General features: G+C 45.8%; 1 protein-coding gene across 1 annotated transcript in view; it reads left to right on the top strand.

Moving 5' to 3' along the window:
• ppargc1a (peroxisome proliferator-activated receptor gamma, coactivator 1 alpha) overlaps nt 1–17,017 on the top strand; it is a 296,143-nt gene that overhangs the window by 57,356 nt on the left and 221,770 nt on the right. The gene's annotated exons all lie outside the window — the stretch shown is intronic.

The following is a 17,017-nucleotide window of genomic DNA, read 5'->3' as shown; positions in this document are numbered from 1 at the left end:
TTCGCGAAAGTGACTCCTTTGAACCGATTCACTTTAATGAATGGTTAAAACAACTGATCTGTCCAACACTGAGCTCAAGAGACATAAATCGGAAACACTTTACAATAAGGTTCCATTTATTAAAGTGTACATTAAATGTACACTTTAATAAATGGAACCTTATTGTAAAGTGTAAGGTTAATAGATTAATAGAATGTTAACAAGTTTTGTTAACATTCTATTAATATTAGTTTCTATGCAGATTTACTCCATGACAAAACTACCCCAGTCATTCTAGAATGATTCATTCTTTCCAAATAGAGCAATTCAAGTAATCTGGTGAAATTGTGTTTATATCACAATATATATCGCAGAAAAATAAAATATCATAATGTCATTTTTTACCAATATCGTGCAGCCCTAATCCTCGCTATGTGTTTTCTATACAGGGATATCGACATCGGTAAATATCGGTATCGGCCATAACAGCAATGTTAATATCGGTTATCGATATCGGCCACAAATTTTCACATCGGTGCATCACTAATGATGGATCCATGTTCTTATACTGTTTACGCCAAATTCTGACTCTACCATCTGAATGTCTCAACAGAAATCAAGACTCATCAGACCAGACAACATTTTTCCAGTCTCCAACTGTCCAATTTTGTGTGAGCTCTTGCAAATTGTAGCCTATTTTTCCTATTTGTAGTGGAGATGAGTGGTACCCGGTGGGGTCTTCTGCTGTTGTAGCCCATCCGCCTCAAGGTTGTGCGTGTTCACAAATGCTTTGCTGCATACCTTGGTTGTAACGAGTGGTTGTTTCAGTCAAAGTTGCTCTTCTATCAGCTTGAATCAGTCGGCCCATTCTCCTCTGACCTCTAGCATCAACAAGACATTTTCGCCCACAGGACTGCCGCATACTGGATGTTTCTCCCTTTTCACACCATTCTTTGTAAACCCTAGAAATGGTTGTGCGTGAAAATCCCAGTAACAGAGCAGGGGTGCGTTTCCCGAAAGCATCGTTAGCCAACTATGGTCCCAAGTTGGTCGCAATTTCCAATTAACTCTATTGCGACCATAGTTGGCTAACGATGCTTTCGGGAAACGCACCCCAAATTGTGAAATACTCAGACCGGCCCGTCTGGCACCAACAACCATGCCACACTCAAAATTGCTTAAATCACCTTTCTTTCCCATTCTGACATTCAGTTTGGAGTTCAGGAGATTTTCTTGACCAGGACCACAGCCCTAAATGCATTGAAGCAACTGCCATGTGATTGGTTGATTATATAATTGCATTAAAGAGAAATTGAACATGTTCCTAAAATGCTTTAGGAGAGTGTATGTGCCAAATTAAGTAAGATAAATGTTGACATAAGATATTAAAGTCCCCCAGTGGTGAAATCAAGCTTTTTCTGTTGTTTATACGTCTATATGGTGCTTTTAAAACGATTTAAGACAAACCATGTTTAAATTCATAAAGTCAACACCATTGCTGAAGAATTTCTCCGTAAAACTGCAGTGAACCAAAGATAAAAAATGCGGTTTGAAATCGCTCGTGTTTCTGACGTCACAAACTATCTTGTAAACATTGTCAACAATTGAATATCTAAACTGGTGTGAGTGAGTGGAGGCGGGGCTGATTTGCATATTCATAGAACCACTTGATGAGGGAAGGGTATAGAGTTACATTCAAGGTATTTTAAGCCATGACACAAAATATTCAAGGAAAACGCATTTAAATGTCATTTTGGTGATCAAAGGTGAGTTTTAAGATATAAAATGAGTACAGAGGGACTTTAAGACTTAACAAAAATGTCTAAAAGGTACTGTGTTATGCCGTTCCCCTCATCAAATTCCCAGCCTCTCTCTACTAGCTCAATGACTAGCTCAATGAAGTGTCTTCATGCTTAAACCAATAAAAAATATCTAGCAGGGGGTTAAGAAAAAGAATATTGTTCCCTTTCGTAGTCACTTCGAGTTACGTCAGAAGTGACGGAGATTGGGGGTTTCGCATAGAAAGCCAATCCTCTTCGAGTATTAAAACACGAGCCAATGGCATGCAATGCCTTGGGGCTGCGGAAATTTGCATAGCGTACTCCGCCCTACTCCGTGAGTATAAAAGGAGGAAGTGAACGCAACCGCAGTATGTTTTCGCTTCGGAGCCAAGAGAACCTCTTCACTCCTGAAAGCACTGTTCAAGACTCTTCGAGACGAGCGTCCTCTTCAGTGTTGGTGTGACGGCGGTACCCAGCGAGATTCTGCATCGCCTGCGATCTGAGCAGTGGTCTGCCAGACTTTGCGCTTCTCCCTGGTCGCTTCAGCGCTGAAAGAGTGAATTTCCTCCTCTCATTGAAAGAGCTGCACGCGCACGTCTTTTTAAAGACGGTTCGCCCGTGCTCTTCTGGGTGTGATTGATTTCTGTCGTCATCTGATGGTCACGATCGTTGCTTTGTATGCCTGGGCATTTCAGCATGCAGCAGCAGCGTTCGTGGATGACTCATTTTCCTTCTGTGGGAACATGACCATCTCTACACTGAGGTCGAGACTCAATGATCTCACTTGAGTGAGAGTCCCGGTCCCCCCCGCTCGATCGGTTTCCTCCATAGGGGGCCCGTCGACCCGGGGACCTGGTGATTTTACGGTGATGGTGTGGGATAAAGCCCCGACGATTCCTCGGGCCACACCTCCCGCCTCAGTGCGAGAGCCAGCGAGCGTTAGTTCGATTCAGTCGGTTGCTTCTTCGGTGGCACCGGCTGCTTCGGGCAGCGCTCCAGATGATGATGCGATGTCGATCACAGCATCACTAGGCGGGCTTGACTCCTCGGGAAGTGAGGATGCGGCCGCGTTGCCTCCCTCGGGAGCGTCAGCGCCGCCGTGTCTGATCCCGCGATGATGGCCGTGCTATCTCGGGCGTCCGTGAGCATCGGGTGGGGGTGGAACTCCGCCCCATCCCGATCTCTCGCGGCTGAATAATTGGTTTTTGGGTAACGCTGCCGCCTTACGGCCACGGCCAACCCCAATTTCCTTTTTTCCCCGAGTTGCATGCGGAACTGACACGCACTAAAAAAAAATAAAAAAAAAAATAAAAATAAAAATAAAAAAGCGTGCTTAGTTCCCCGCCCTTCCTCCCCTCGGCGATGCGGCTGTCTGTGGGTACGCTGGGGCTCCCCCGGTCAGCCGGCGGTTGCTCTCAGATGCCCCTCCAAAGCCTATGGGTTCTCGTCGTCTATGGCGGCGCGATTCTGTAGAGCGGCGGGACAGGCAGCCTCCGCCCTGCATATGATGAGCACCTACAAAGCTAGCTGCTCAGGAATGTGCACGAGGAGGTGACGGACCAAGCGAGCTGCGAGCCTGTCGCCTACCTTGTCCTTAAACGGGTCACGGAGGCGGTCGCTCGCTCCCTTGGTCAGGTGATGCCCACCGCTGTGGTCCAGGAGCATCATAATGTTCGGCGGTGCGGTCCAGGACTTTGCCCAGCACTTCTCGACCGCCTAGGAGCAGACGAAGGCGGTTTCTCTGCCCCGACGGCCAGCTGCTGCCTCCAACCTGCCGTCGGCTCGGACGCCTCCGCCAGCTCGCCGCCGAGGACGCCCCCCTGCGGCTCCCTTCCCTCCCACGCGGCCCCAGCAGCAGCCTTCAGCCGGTTCGCGTCGCGGAGGAGGCCACAGGTAAGCGTCCCAAGAAAAGAGCCCCCCCTCAGGCCGCGTGCCCCGCTAGACGCCAGGCGAAGCGATGTTCCTGAGGCGGGCCGCTCAGTGATAGTGTCATGGTTTTTCTCAGGAGGCGGTGGCAGGGCCCCTCCTTCCCCGGTGGAGGGCCGGTGGAGAATCTTTTGTTCTAGCTAGCTCCCTGAGCTGGTTGAGGAAAAGCTGACACTGTCATTGAGCACACAGACTGGAATGAGCGCGCACGACGTCCAGTGCGTCGCCCCGTTCATTCCTCTCTGTCTCGGAGGGCGCGGAAGGGTGCGTGTGTCGTCCCCGGGCTACGCCAATCCCTTCCCCCTCTGTCGCCAGACCCCCGGCAGAACAGACCCCCGTGGAACGCTCTGCCTTCCCTGGTCTCTTCTGTCGGGGAGCGGGTTTCGACGGTGCATCCGGACGGGGTAACTCCTGCACGCATGCCGGTCGACCCGCCTCGCTGCCCCTCCGGGGGGACGTCTGTGGTTCGCATGACCCCGTTGGCTCACTTCCTGGAAGCCTGGCTAGCGCTTCCCGGGGTTCCCGCTGGGTCATCAGAACGATCGGATTCGGCTACGCGATTCAGTTCGCACGGTCTCTTCCCCGCTTCAGGGGAGTTCGCTCCACGATGGTTGGTGGCAATGCCCCAGTCTTGAGAGCGGAGATTGCGACCCTGCTGGCGAAGGGTGCAATCGAGACGGTCCCTCCAGCCGAGGTGAGGTCCGGGCTTTACAGCCCCTACTTCATTGTCCCCAAGAAAGACCGGTGGGTTACGACCGATCCTGGACCTGCGCATTTTGAACCGTTCTCTCCATCGACTACCGTTCAAAATGCTCACGGCCAAACGCATTTTCGAATGTGTTCGGTATCAGGATTGGTTTGCAGCGATCGACCTGAAGGACGCGTACTTCCATGTCTCCATTCTCCCTCGACACAGACCGTTTCTTCGGTTTGCCTTCGAGGGCCAGGCATACCAGTACGCCGTTCTCCCATTCGGGTTAGCTCTGTCCCCTCGCGTCTTCACGAAGATCGCCGAGGCAGCCCTTGTTCCCCTTCGCGAACACGGGGTTCGCATCCTGAACTATCTCGACGACTGGCTGTTACTAGCTCACTCTCGAGCTCAGGTTTGCGAACACAGAGACCTGGTGCTACGGCACCTAGCCCGTCTGGGCCTTCGGGTCAACCGGGAAAAGAGCAAACTTTGCCCCGTGCAGAGGATCTCTTTTCTCGGCATGGAGATAGACTCGGTCGCCATGTCCGCACAGCTCACGAACGAGCGCGCGCACTCACTGCTGGCTTGTCTTCGACAGTTCGAGGGCAAGAGTGCGGTTCCACTGAAACTATTTCAGAGGCTCCTGGGGCATATGGCATCCGCGGCCGCGGCAACGCCGCTCGGTTTGCTTCATATGAGACCGCTTCAGCTGTGGCTTCGCGATCGAGTCCCGAGGTGGGCATGGCATCGCGGCTCGCTCCGAGTTCCAGTGACTCCGACGTGCCGCCGATCCTTCTTCCAGTGGTCGAACCTCAGCTTTTTACGGACAGGGTCCCTATTCAGCGAGTTTCCAGGCATCTCGTTGTCTCCACGGATGCGTCTACCACGGGTAGGGGTGCCATGTGCAATGGGCATGCAGCCGCCGGTTCCTGGACAGGAGCCCAGCGCCTCATGCACATCAATTGCCTCGAGCTGTTGGCAGTACGGCTCGCCCGGCACCGCTTCCGAGCGTGCTCTAGGGCCAGCATGTGCTTGTCCGCTCAGACAACACTACGGCAGTAGCGTACATCAACCACCAGGGGGGGTCTACGCTCGCGCCGGTTGTCGCAGCTCGCCCGCCACCTCTTGATATGGAGTCAGAAGCACCTGAGGTCCCTTCGTGCAGTACATTCCTGGAGACCGGAACCGGGCAGCCGACGAGCTGTCCCGGGCCCGTCCATCTCCGGCGAATGACGACTCCATCCCCAGTCGGTCCAGCTGATTGGGACCAGTTCGGGGAGGCACAGTTAGACCTGTTCGCCTCTCGGGACTCGTCCCACTGCGCCCAGTTTATTCTCTGACCCGCGGCTCTCTCGGCTCGGATGCGCTGGCGCACAGCTGGCCACGGGGCCCACGCAAGTGTGCGTTCCCCCAGTGAGCCTCCTTGCACGGGTGTTGTGCAAGATCAAGGAGGACGAGGAGCAGGTCTTGCTGGTAGCCCCCTACTGGCCCACCAAGACGTGGTTCTCCGAACTCTCGCTCCTCGCGACAGCACCTCCTTGGCCTATTCCTCTGAGGCACCCTCGTCCCGATCTTGGAGGCTGCACGTGTGGCTCCAGGACGGGACGAGGCAGGTTTGAGTTCGCTGCCACCTGCGGTGGCGGCAACCATCACTTCCGCAAGAGCGCCGTCCACGTGACACCTTTATGCGTTGAAGTGAAACCTCTTCGTCAATTGGTGTTCTTCTCGCTGAGAAGACCCCCGGAGATGTTCGATCGGAGTCATGCTTCCTTCCTGCAAGAGGGGTTGGAGCGCAGGCTGTCGCCCTCCACCCTTTGGATTTATGTCGCGGCCATTGCCGCGTCTCATGATGCAGTGAAAGGTAAGTCTATGGGAAGCATGACCTGGTCATCAGGTTCCTGAGGGGAGTGAGGGGGCTAAATCCGCCTCCCTCCCCTCCTGCCCTCTGGGGACCTCTCAGTAGACCTGGGTGCTCTGCAGAGGCCTCCCCTGGAGCCTTTGCAGTCGGTAGAGTTTTTGCCCTGTCCTATGTGACAGCACTCCTGATTGCATTGGTCTCCATCAGGAGAGTAAGGGACCTGCACGCACTCTCTGTTGACGAAGTGTGCCTGGAGTTCGGGCCGGCTTACTCTCACGTATTCCTGAGACCCCGGCCTGGATATATGCCCAAGGTTCCTACCACTCCCCTCCGGGACCTGGTGGTGAACCTGCAAGCGCTGCCCCTGGAGGAGGCAGACCCAGCCTTGGCACTGCTCTGTCCGGTACGTGCTCTCCGCACCTATGTCGACAGAACGCAGTGTTTCAGGACCTCAGACCAGCTCTTTGTCTGTCATGGGGGGAGCCAGAAGGGAAGGGCTCTCTCAAAGCAACGGCTGTCCCACTGGATAGTGGATGCCATTGCTTTGTCTTACCAGCAGCAAGGCCTTCCGTGCCCCCTTGGTGTGACGGCCCATTCCACTCGGAGTGTGGCCTCCTCTTGGGCTTTAGCGCACGGCGCCTCGCTAACAGACATCTGCAGAGCTGCAGGCTGGGCGACACCCAACACCTTCGCCAGATTCTATAATCTGCGAATTGAGCCGGTATCCTCTCACGTACTCGTTTCGGCCAGTTCTGGATCCGCTCAGGTGTCTTCGCTTGCTCGCCACTCCACTCCCCGGACTGGATAAGTGCGATATTTCCTCAGTTCTTCCATTGAAGCCTTGAGTCCTCCAGCACCGACGATGCGGGCACCACTGCTGTGGCTCTGGATGCTGGCTAGGTGCCTCCATGCGTACGGTTCCCCCTTGGTAACCGTCTCATGTGTATTATCCACTGTAAGCCTCTCTGAGCATGTGTCTTCCCTTGGCAAGCCATCTGCCACCCCTGGAGCTGAATTAGTAGCCACCTGCGGTTGGTGCTCCAGTGATTCCATATGTGTTCCTATGTGGCCATATGTGTATTCGTAAGTCCTCCCTTCGGTAGGCAGCGGGTAGCATGTCCCCTTCGGGATATGTTTCCCAGTGTACCTTGGTAATCCTGTGTCTAAGTCGGATCCCCTAAGGAAAACAGGTAAGGCTCGGGGGTTCAGACTTTCGCAGGGCACTGGAAGACAGCCTGAAGTTGGCGTGATGGCACAGACCCCCAATCTCCGTCACTTCTGACGTAACTCGAAGTGACTACGAAAGGGAACGTCTCGGTTACGTATGTAACCCTCGTTCCCTGAGTAGGGAACGGAGACGTTACGTCTCCCTGCCACTTCTGCTGTATCGCTGGGTAGATGCCGAGTTCAGTCTTGGCTCCTCAGCGAAGACATACTGCGGTTGCGTTCACTTCCTCCTTTTATACTCACGGAGTAGGGCGGAGTACGCTATGCAAATTTCCGCAGCCCCAAGGCATTGCATGCCATTGGCTCGTGTTTTAATACTCGAAGAGGATTGGCTTTCTATGCGAAACCCCCAATCTCCGTCACTTCTGACGTAACGTCTCCGTTCCCTACTCAGGGAACGAGGGTTACATACGTAACCGAGACGTTTTCCCAGTTATTTTTCTTGTTTTAAGCATACACTATATATTTTAGAAAATATGACGCAATCTAAAAGTCACTTTGCATCTCAGTTAGTATATCTTGATTTAAGAATGTTTAGATATTTGCAATGGCAAACACATTATTTTTTTTGCAGTGTGCAAGTTGTTTATTTCTCCCACCGCTTCTCTAAAAGTCGTTCATTTTTCACCTTACCTCTGGCTAGGACAGCTCTGATTCACAGGTTCACCACAACCCTTGACATTCACACGGCCAGCTGGAGGCGGTCCACACCTTCACTCATTCCATCCATCACTCCTTTGGGGGTTGAGATGGAGGGATTTTTCACTTCTTGCATGGCCCCCACAGCAATTGTCTTCTATTTAAAGGCTGTGGAGGAATCAAAGCACTTTATATATCAAAGCATATCAAATCTTGCACACGGTCCTCCTTCACATCCTTGTTCTAAAAGTGGAATCTGGGAAAGCCCCTGAAGAAAATCCTCTGCTCGTGAGAATCAGGACTGGGAAATATGGGGCGGGGTAGTGTAATAGCTTGTGTACCGTATGTGCCGATTGTCAAGGATGAAGCTAATAAATAAAGCATAGAGCAGACTTGCTCTGATGGGATGGGAAAAGTGCTCCCTACGCATACTCGTATGAGAGCATACATGCGGTGGAAGAGCGTATGATTTCAAAACATTGCATGCTATTTTAAGTCGTATTTGTGTATAAACATGCGAAAAATCAATCAAAATCAAGATGAATAGACAACTCCGGGACTGAGATCCACAGTGAAAATCAACTGAATGCACTGTTGAACTGAATATTTTAGGTTGTTCATAAAGAATACTGTATAATGTTTCTTTCTTATCTACATAATGCATTAGTACAGTGTTAATTGTATTTGGACAGTGTAATTACCCCCCAAACCAGTTAAGCACAAACCTACCACAGATTCTAACCCTTTTGGAAAAAGAACTGCACTTAAGCATTAGGGCTGGGTAATAAATATCGATTTCTCGATATTAATCGATTCTCATTTTTACAAACCGATATCGATTCTTAAATCTCAAGAATCGATTAGTCATCCTGTTTCATTTGTATGAATGAGACATTGTATCGCGGCTGCGCGCATCCAACAAATCGCAATAATCTTTGTCCTTTGTTACTATTGATATGAAACAAAGTCTCAATTTTCAAATTACGTCCATTTTCTTTAGAAATTCAAAAACATAAATTGCGTTTTGCCGTTTTGGCGCTGTGGCGTGAGATCGCTCTGGAGAAGCAGCAGCGCTGATCTCTCTTCCGGGTTAATAATACCAGCTACAGCGCGAAACATGAACGAGCATCTGAAAGTGTGTTAAAAGATAGAGTACAACTTATCTAAATCCCTACCATGTCACATTGATTCGCTCAATCTGCGTTTCAACCGTGGAAAGACGTCAATTAAACAGCTTGTAATCAATGTCATGTATCGTCATATTTACCTCAGAAAACTCCACATAAACTCGTTAGTCCACACTCGTTAGTGATCTTCAATATTTAATGCATATTTGAATAAATCTGGCAAGTTTTTATGACAGCCACCATTTAAATGTTTATATTTCATATAATCTTCTTATTATAAAAATAAATAAAAGTGTAATTTAAGTGTTTGTATAGCTACAAAACAGTACCTTCATATTAGGCTAATGAAGCCTAGTAGGCTACAACTAGACTATATATATATATATAGTTTACAGCATTTAAGAGATTTGATTCCCTTGAGAAAAATCGCCATTTATTGTAACTGATATCCAAAATAATCGATATTGAATCGAATCAAAATCGAAATCGAATTGCAAGCTTGTGAATCGAAATCGAATTGTGAAATTTGTCTCAATACCCAGCCCTATTAAGCATACATATTACAGACATAATTAAATTATATATGTTTTCGGACACTTAAAGGCAGGGTATTTAAACACTTTTTCTTATACTTGTTGAAACTGTCTTCAGATCCTGATTGTAATCAATAACAGATATTCTAAATATTAAAACATGTACATAACGCTTTTGCGAGAAATGGGAGTTTTTGCGAAATTGACGTATTTTCGTTTTGCGCAAATTGAAGGGTAATGGAAACGCAGCTAGTGAACGCTAAGCACACCCAGTCTAAATGTATCATTTTGGGCCGGACAAAAAGAACGAAGAGAACCAAACTACAAATGTGAACGCCGAAGTTTGACATATTATTTAGAATGCAATTTTTAACTGGGTGTACAAACACTTTTTTGAGGCCGAGGTATATAAACTAGGACACTTCAAAATCAACTGTTTTTCATGGTAGTGGCCCGGTTTCCTCAGCTTCAGATGAGTTTACCACTCAATTCAGTTTATGAAACAGTCGCAGTCCCATTCTGGTGAAGTTTGTTTGTTACCGTCTGAGGTGAAGACAGTATTTGATGACACTTCTCATTTTAAATTGCCACCTGCCTGCCTGTGCCACCAAGTGCGCCAGGCCCTGGCAAAACCAGCAGTCACTGCTCAGCAGACAGCTTTATAAACCCACTCATCATACACCGCTGTCGCATCCCTCGCTTTATTGATTTAATGGTTCGACAACAGCTTCTCTAACAGTGATGTTCTTTTTGTTTGCCATCTAGTTAGAGCAATCAACATGACACCAGCATTAGTCTGTATCCCTGGTGTGTGTGAAAGTGTACCATCACCACATTTTGCTCTGTCTTCTGTTGGTGAGCTGCTAGCTTGTAATTGACAGTAATTAAAAGACTGTTGAGCCTCATGGTGAGATATAGATCCCTTAAAGGGGACATAAAGGCTCAGCATAACCTCTGGATGTTCTAACTGGGTTCAGCTGGGAACGTTTCATTAAATACATGTCTGCAAGGCTGTGGTGCCAATACTAAGTTTGTTTATTCATTCGAAATCTAGCGTTTACGCATTTATTTATTTATTGGTTTATTTATATATTAAAATCTAATTGTCACAGTTGTTGACAGGGCTTTACACGATTTCAGACGATGAATAAGGGTCTTATCAAGCAAAACGATCGCTCATTTAAAAAAAAAAAAAAAAACAACAACAAAGTTTACGTTTTATAAGCTCAAATGGTCGCCTTGCTCTGTTCTGTGATGCGCGTTCATGACTTACCTGTTCGAACTCGTTTATCAAAATGAACAAATTGTGTCTTTTGGTTCATTCAACAAACTGAACGACTTGACTCAGGAAAAGATTCGTTCAGTTTGATGAACGAATTCGAATAGGAGAGTCACGAATGCGCATCACAGAACAGAGCAAGCCGACAATTTGAGCTTATAAAACGTAAACTTTTTTTACATTTTTTTTTTTTTAAATAAGCGATCGTTTCGCTTGATAAGACCCCTATTCATCATCTGAAATCGTTTAAAGCACTTTGAACAGTTTTTTGGACCTTGAACCGTTTGGTTCCCATTGAAGTCCATTATATGGAGAAAAATCCTGGAATGTTTTCATCAAAAACCTTAATTTTTTTTCGACTGAAGAAAGAATGACATGGACATCTTGGATGACATGGGGGTGAGTAAATTATTAGCAAAAGTTTTTTTTTTTTAAGTGAACTAATCCTTTAATTTCTTGCCTGCAAATACATTTATATTAAATACAATTGGCTGAAATTTAGACTGCTTTTTGACTAACTCAAATTGGACTTGACATTTAATCATATTTTAATTACTATGTACTTTTATTGTCTCTAAAATATGGTTACCGTACTGGCGAATGTACTATCTATATGTATAAATCTCAAAACGTTGCTCTTCCTGTGATATGATGTAAATGACATAAAGGGCAATCATGCCATTTGTATTCAGATCTGTTTCCCCACATGAAACGCACCATGTGCCACCAACATATGTGTATGTATGCGTGAGCATATGCATGTTCTCCAACATGCCCCCCATATATCACCATCATCCCCTGCCTTTGTACATTTTTGTATATCCTTGCTCAAGAACATGATATCCCCTGATTGGATCAAGCAGTCTGAAGGCCTTTGCTTTTAAGATATTGAAAAAAGGATGGGGTCACTTTAAGGAGGAGGGCATTACTATTCATATCATGCGGCCACTATTGAACTCTGCCGGTATTATACTGTAAACAAAGATTAATGTGCTTTTAACCTACAACAAACAGAAACAATATCTTTACAGTAAACCCACCTGGTGGCCCCCGGATAGCATGCAGCAATCCCACGGAAGAGGGAGAGAATATGTTTTTCCAAGCGTTTCAAGAACATCCACCACCGAATGCGATTTCTTAAAAGTGCTTTATCATGACAATGATAGAAATCCAGAGATTAGAGACGCTTCTACAACCTTCCCCTCTCTCCAGCCTCCCTCTCGCTGTTCACCCGCCGTCACAAAAAAAACGGCTATCTAGAGTAAATGTATAACTGCCACTTCAGCTGACAATCATGCTATCACTGAATTCTCACTGTCTATCACTGTGGACTTGTGAGAAGAGTTGACTCTAGAGCACAGCTAACTGGACTTTAATGTGTTGGGGAGGCTCACCGTTAGACTTTCTCTCTCTGTCTGCAACATGCTTTTTCATGTCAAGGCTTCTTTCATTGTAATCCTTTTATTGGATGCTCTGTTTATAATAAACTGAACTCTCTCTCTGCTTCTTGAATGGGGTTCAAAAGTCAAAGATCGCTTGTGCAAAATTCTTCTATTGTGCAGAAGCCTTGTCAAAAAGAAGTTCACATTAGGATACTTAAAAAAAATTCTTTTAAAAATATTTTTTTTGAAGAATAATCTTAACCCTTTCACACAGGTTTTTCAAGGCGAACTTGCCACTTTAATGTTTCCATGGTGACTCGTCATTGCTTGTCACATGACAAAGCACAACCACAACACAGCGCTGAATGAATGATGATCTGCTTTTATGTCATTTTTCATTTTTTATTCAAAATACTCACAAATGTATTAGCTATAGCATGAAACACTGATATTCCGAGTGTCAAATATGTGCAAGTGGATGGGTTTTTGTTGTTTAAACATCTTTATAACGATCGCGTTAGTTGAGCTGTATGCATAACGGGCGGCACCATTTTAGTTTGTTTTAGAGTTCAGAGAATCGGATCTGTTGGTTTTACAAAGTCAATTCCTCCACTTTTCACGAAATACATGAAAGTTAGTGGCCGATGAACTCGGAAAAGAATAGGGTCAATTTTTTAGCTACTTACACAATGTGTATCTGATATGAACAAAACGTGTCATCTTATTATAATTGAAAGGATTATCATTGCTGCTTCCATAGACATCAGTGTGTATTTTACAAACTCAGAATCATTGTTTAGCTAGTACTTATGTGTATTTAAATGTCTGAAACCTAAAATAAACATTATGTGGTTGAAAACACTCAATAGTTGTGATATATGACAGCACTGAGTGCGTCCGTCTCTGGCTCAGTGCCGGCCAACGCGTGAGAGGAAGTTTGAATTTAGCAGTTGATGACGTGATTCACTGACTGCTCTAATCACATACGCTCCAGGGACCAGCCATGACTGATCACACCAGTGTGATCGTACGCGTGAAAGGGTTAAGTGCAAACTGAATGCATTTGGACACTTAGGGCCCTATTTGAACGATTCGCAATTACTTTGTGGGTGGGTCTTGGACGCTGTTGCTATTTTACCAGCGGGATAAATGACTTTTGCGCCCAATGCAAGTTTAAAAGTGATTGGTCTTAAAATTGCTTCATTATTCATAAGTGTGGTTTGGGCGTAACGTGAAATAAACCAATCAGAGCGTCAACCAACATACCCTTTAAGAGGAGGTGCGCATGTTGTACATATTGTTTTCTGGAATTGCAAAATAGCACTAGGGAATGTTTGCGCCAGAACACGCCTCCTTTTTGCGCCGACCCGCCCAGGGAGCACAAGTCCATTTTCTAGTTTACCGACGTGCGTCTGTGGAGGGAAAAGCCCGCTTTGCGCGAGTGAAAAATAGGAATGATCAGCCCATTCTCATCCCAAGGCGTCATATATTGACGCTTTTGCCAATACATAGACATCCAACGCATATGGCACCCTTTAGCGTCAATATGAGACGCAGATATTTATGGGGCAGAAGGCGCCTCCTAGTGGTCTAACCCTAACCCTACCCCAGACCTAAACCAACATACCCATACTCTGTGCGTGTTATATTGACGCTAAAGGGTGCCATGTGCATTGGATGTTTACGCAGTGGCAAAAGCGTCATATATGATGCCTTGGGCTGAGAATGCGTTGGAATGATACATGCGTCAGCGTTAGGGGTGTCACGATTTCGATATTAAATCAAAATCGATCGAAATTAATTCAATGGTATCGAAATCGAAATAAAAAATGGTATCGTCGATACTGCCACGCCCCATGTCGCGTCCGTGATGGAAAGTTCGGATCGTTTTACTGACTCTATTGTTCAATCTCGTTCATCAAAATTAACTAAACTTTTTTTCTAGTCATTTCAGGGGCTTTAAATGTTATACTATTAAGTTATGTTACTTGTTTTTGTTATATTTTAAATTTGGCAATGGTGTAGTGTACATTGTGAACAAATTTATATTGCATAATGCATAAATGTGTAGTCTAAAAATTGCATAGCAATCTGCGCTTTACATTTTTTTTTTAAATCGAGAATCGAATCGAATCGTGACCTTAGAATCGATAACTTAATCGAATCGAGGATTTGGAGAATCGTGACACCCCTAGTCAGCGTACAAAGTAATTTGCGCCGGGTGCAAGATAGGGCCCTTAATGTCCGGTTGTACTGCAAATAAATATTATAATTATAATTTAGTATATATAATTTATAATTTAGAGTATTTTATAATTTAGTTTTATATTAAATGCAATTGGCTGAACTTTAGACTGCTTTTTGACCCACTTAAATTGGACTCAAGTACATTTTAATTGTAAAGTTATTATAACTTTTATCGTATGAAATATGATTGCCGTACTACCGAATGTACCAACAAGCATTTATAATAAACTATAATATACTTTAATGTCTGTCCACACTAGACGCGGCGCGACTGTGAGACGCACACATTCAGAACAGCGTGTGGGCGGAGTCTCTCTGTGAAAGCGCACTGTTGTCCCGCACTTGCATTGGAAATGGGTAAGGACATAATCAAATCAAGAAATAACATTATTAAAAATCAAAATATACTCATTGACTAATTTTGTTATGAAGTACAGTTGTATGTTTGCATAGAATTCATTTTGAATGCTATATTATCTGCTTTCAAAATCTGAGGTAAATTATCCATTATCTTGTGGCGCAGTGACCTATTTTTAACAAAAAATAAATAATCTGTACTCATAACCAGTGTAATTTATTCATTCTGTCAGCCGCGACGTCGCAGAAATTGGAAACCGTTTCTAAAATAGAAACTTTGTGTGTCGCCGTCGAGTCTGGTTAGGACAAAAACTCTGATTAACATGGAAAAGATACCTTTTATCGCATGTCGCGGCGTCGCGTGTAGTTAGGACACGGTGTAAGTGGCCTTTTTTAATATATACACAACACAAAACAATTAAGAGCTATTCTTTTTCACAAGGGGTAAAGTGCCATTTGCTACCAATTGTACTACTGTAGTGGACAGACAGGTGTTCGGAGAAACAAGAAGAGGGCTTTGTGACATTTGTCCAAAGTCAAAGTCATTTAACGCAGGTTGTTACTCTTCCAATGAAATATTATAGAGACAATTGTTTTTTTCTTTTGTAAAAGAAAAAGAAGTGTGTGATGAATAGTTCACAATTAGACCCGCAATGCTCATTAAGAATGTAAACATTGACTACATTTAGTCTTCATTTACTCTCTGTTGACTAGGAAATGTGATGACTGAATGAAGTAGGCCAGCAAATTAGCTCTGAGCGCACATAATAATTTGGTATCTGTGATTCCATGTCTGTCAGACAGGGAGTCTGTGTATGTGTAGATGCTCTGACAGACCCAAGCTGGGGACGCTTGTCAGTGCTGGTCGCTTTTCCATCAGACAGCAGACATGACAGCTGTGTTTATGGGAACGGGTATGTCCCAGGACCAGACAGTCGGATTTAGAGGAGGAGGAGTGGAAACTGACACAAACGCACACGCCAGCGTCACGGAGAAGACGGAATGAACACAGTAAGCTCGACGTTAAGACGGCACTGATCGCTAGAAGAATCAGACACAAAACTGTCCTCCGAGGCCTTGAAAGTTCACTGTTGTCCTACTCGTCCTTTTGCCCAAAGACAAAAAAGTTTAAAAAACCCTTTAAACTTTTATTGACGAGGCTTTGACATTTAAGATTGGACAGCCATCAAAGTTCTAAAGCTCAGCAGCCGAACCAAGACTTGACCATAAAAAACGTAAGTGTCCTAAACCCGCTGCCCTTAGCTATCGCTCGACCTGTCCCTGATGTGTTCGTAATGAAGAGAAAAACTGATCCTTAATTACTTCCCGAGTGCAGAGCGACTCAAGCTGCATGTTCCAAGCATTAAAAAAAAAAAAACCTCAAGTGCAACCTTGTAAAACAAATGAGTTGTGTCATTTTCTGTGGCGGCTCTTCTCTGTGGGAAAAAAGAAATGAGCCGGCTGCTACGATGAATTGTGACGTACCTTATTTCCTGGGGCCTCACGGCAACAGTCGATAAAAGGGAATAGCTTTAGAATGACCTACAGTCGGCCGTAATTGACCTATTTTGCATACGCTCTGGAACATTTTGTGCTGCGCAGGACAGACGTTTTATTTGCCCGGTTATTTATTGGCTGGCAACATGCTGCTAATGCCCGGCCAGGGACTTTGCTGGAGTGTGGTTGTAGATTATCATGATTGCCACTTATTAGCATCGAGCAGCCTGTGTGTGCGCCGAAGTGAAGGAGCGTGTTTACGTCCTCTGACAGGCTTTAAAGCCGAGCGGTCCCCTGAACTTTCGACGTCTCTAATGTAATGGGACGTCGCGTTGGGCGCATATTCGTTTCCATTACGTCGCGTCGACAAACGGGCAGATCATCTCGTGTCGCACCACCTCCCAAGTCGTTTCAAGTCAAATGTTCTCGAGCAAGGCGTTTGTTTGCTATAATTTAGCCCTGCGATCAATGCGGTGACTGACAATAATTGTGAA

This window comes from Pimephales promelas, chromosome 1 (genome assembly GCF_988280905.1).
Source record: "Pimephales promelas chromosome 1, fPimPro1.hap1.1, whole genome shotgun sequence".
NCBI classification, from domain to species: Eukaryota; Metazoa; Chordata; class Actinopteri; order Cypriniformes; family Leuciscidae; genus Pimephales; species Pimephales promelas.
The sequence above is the reverse complement of the archived record's forward strand: the minus strand, read 5'-3'. Positions and strand labels throughout refer to the sequence as shown.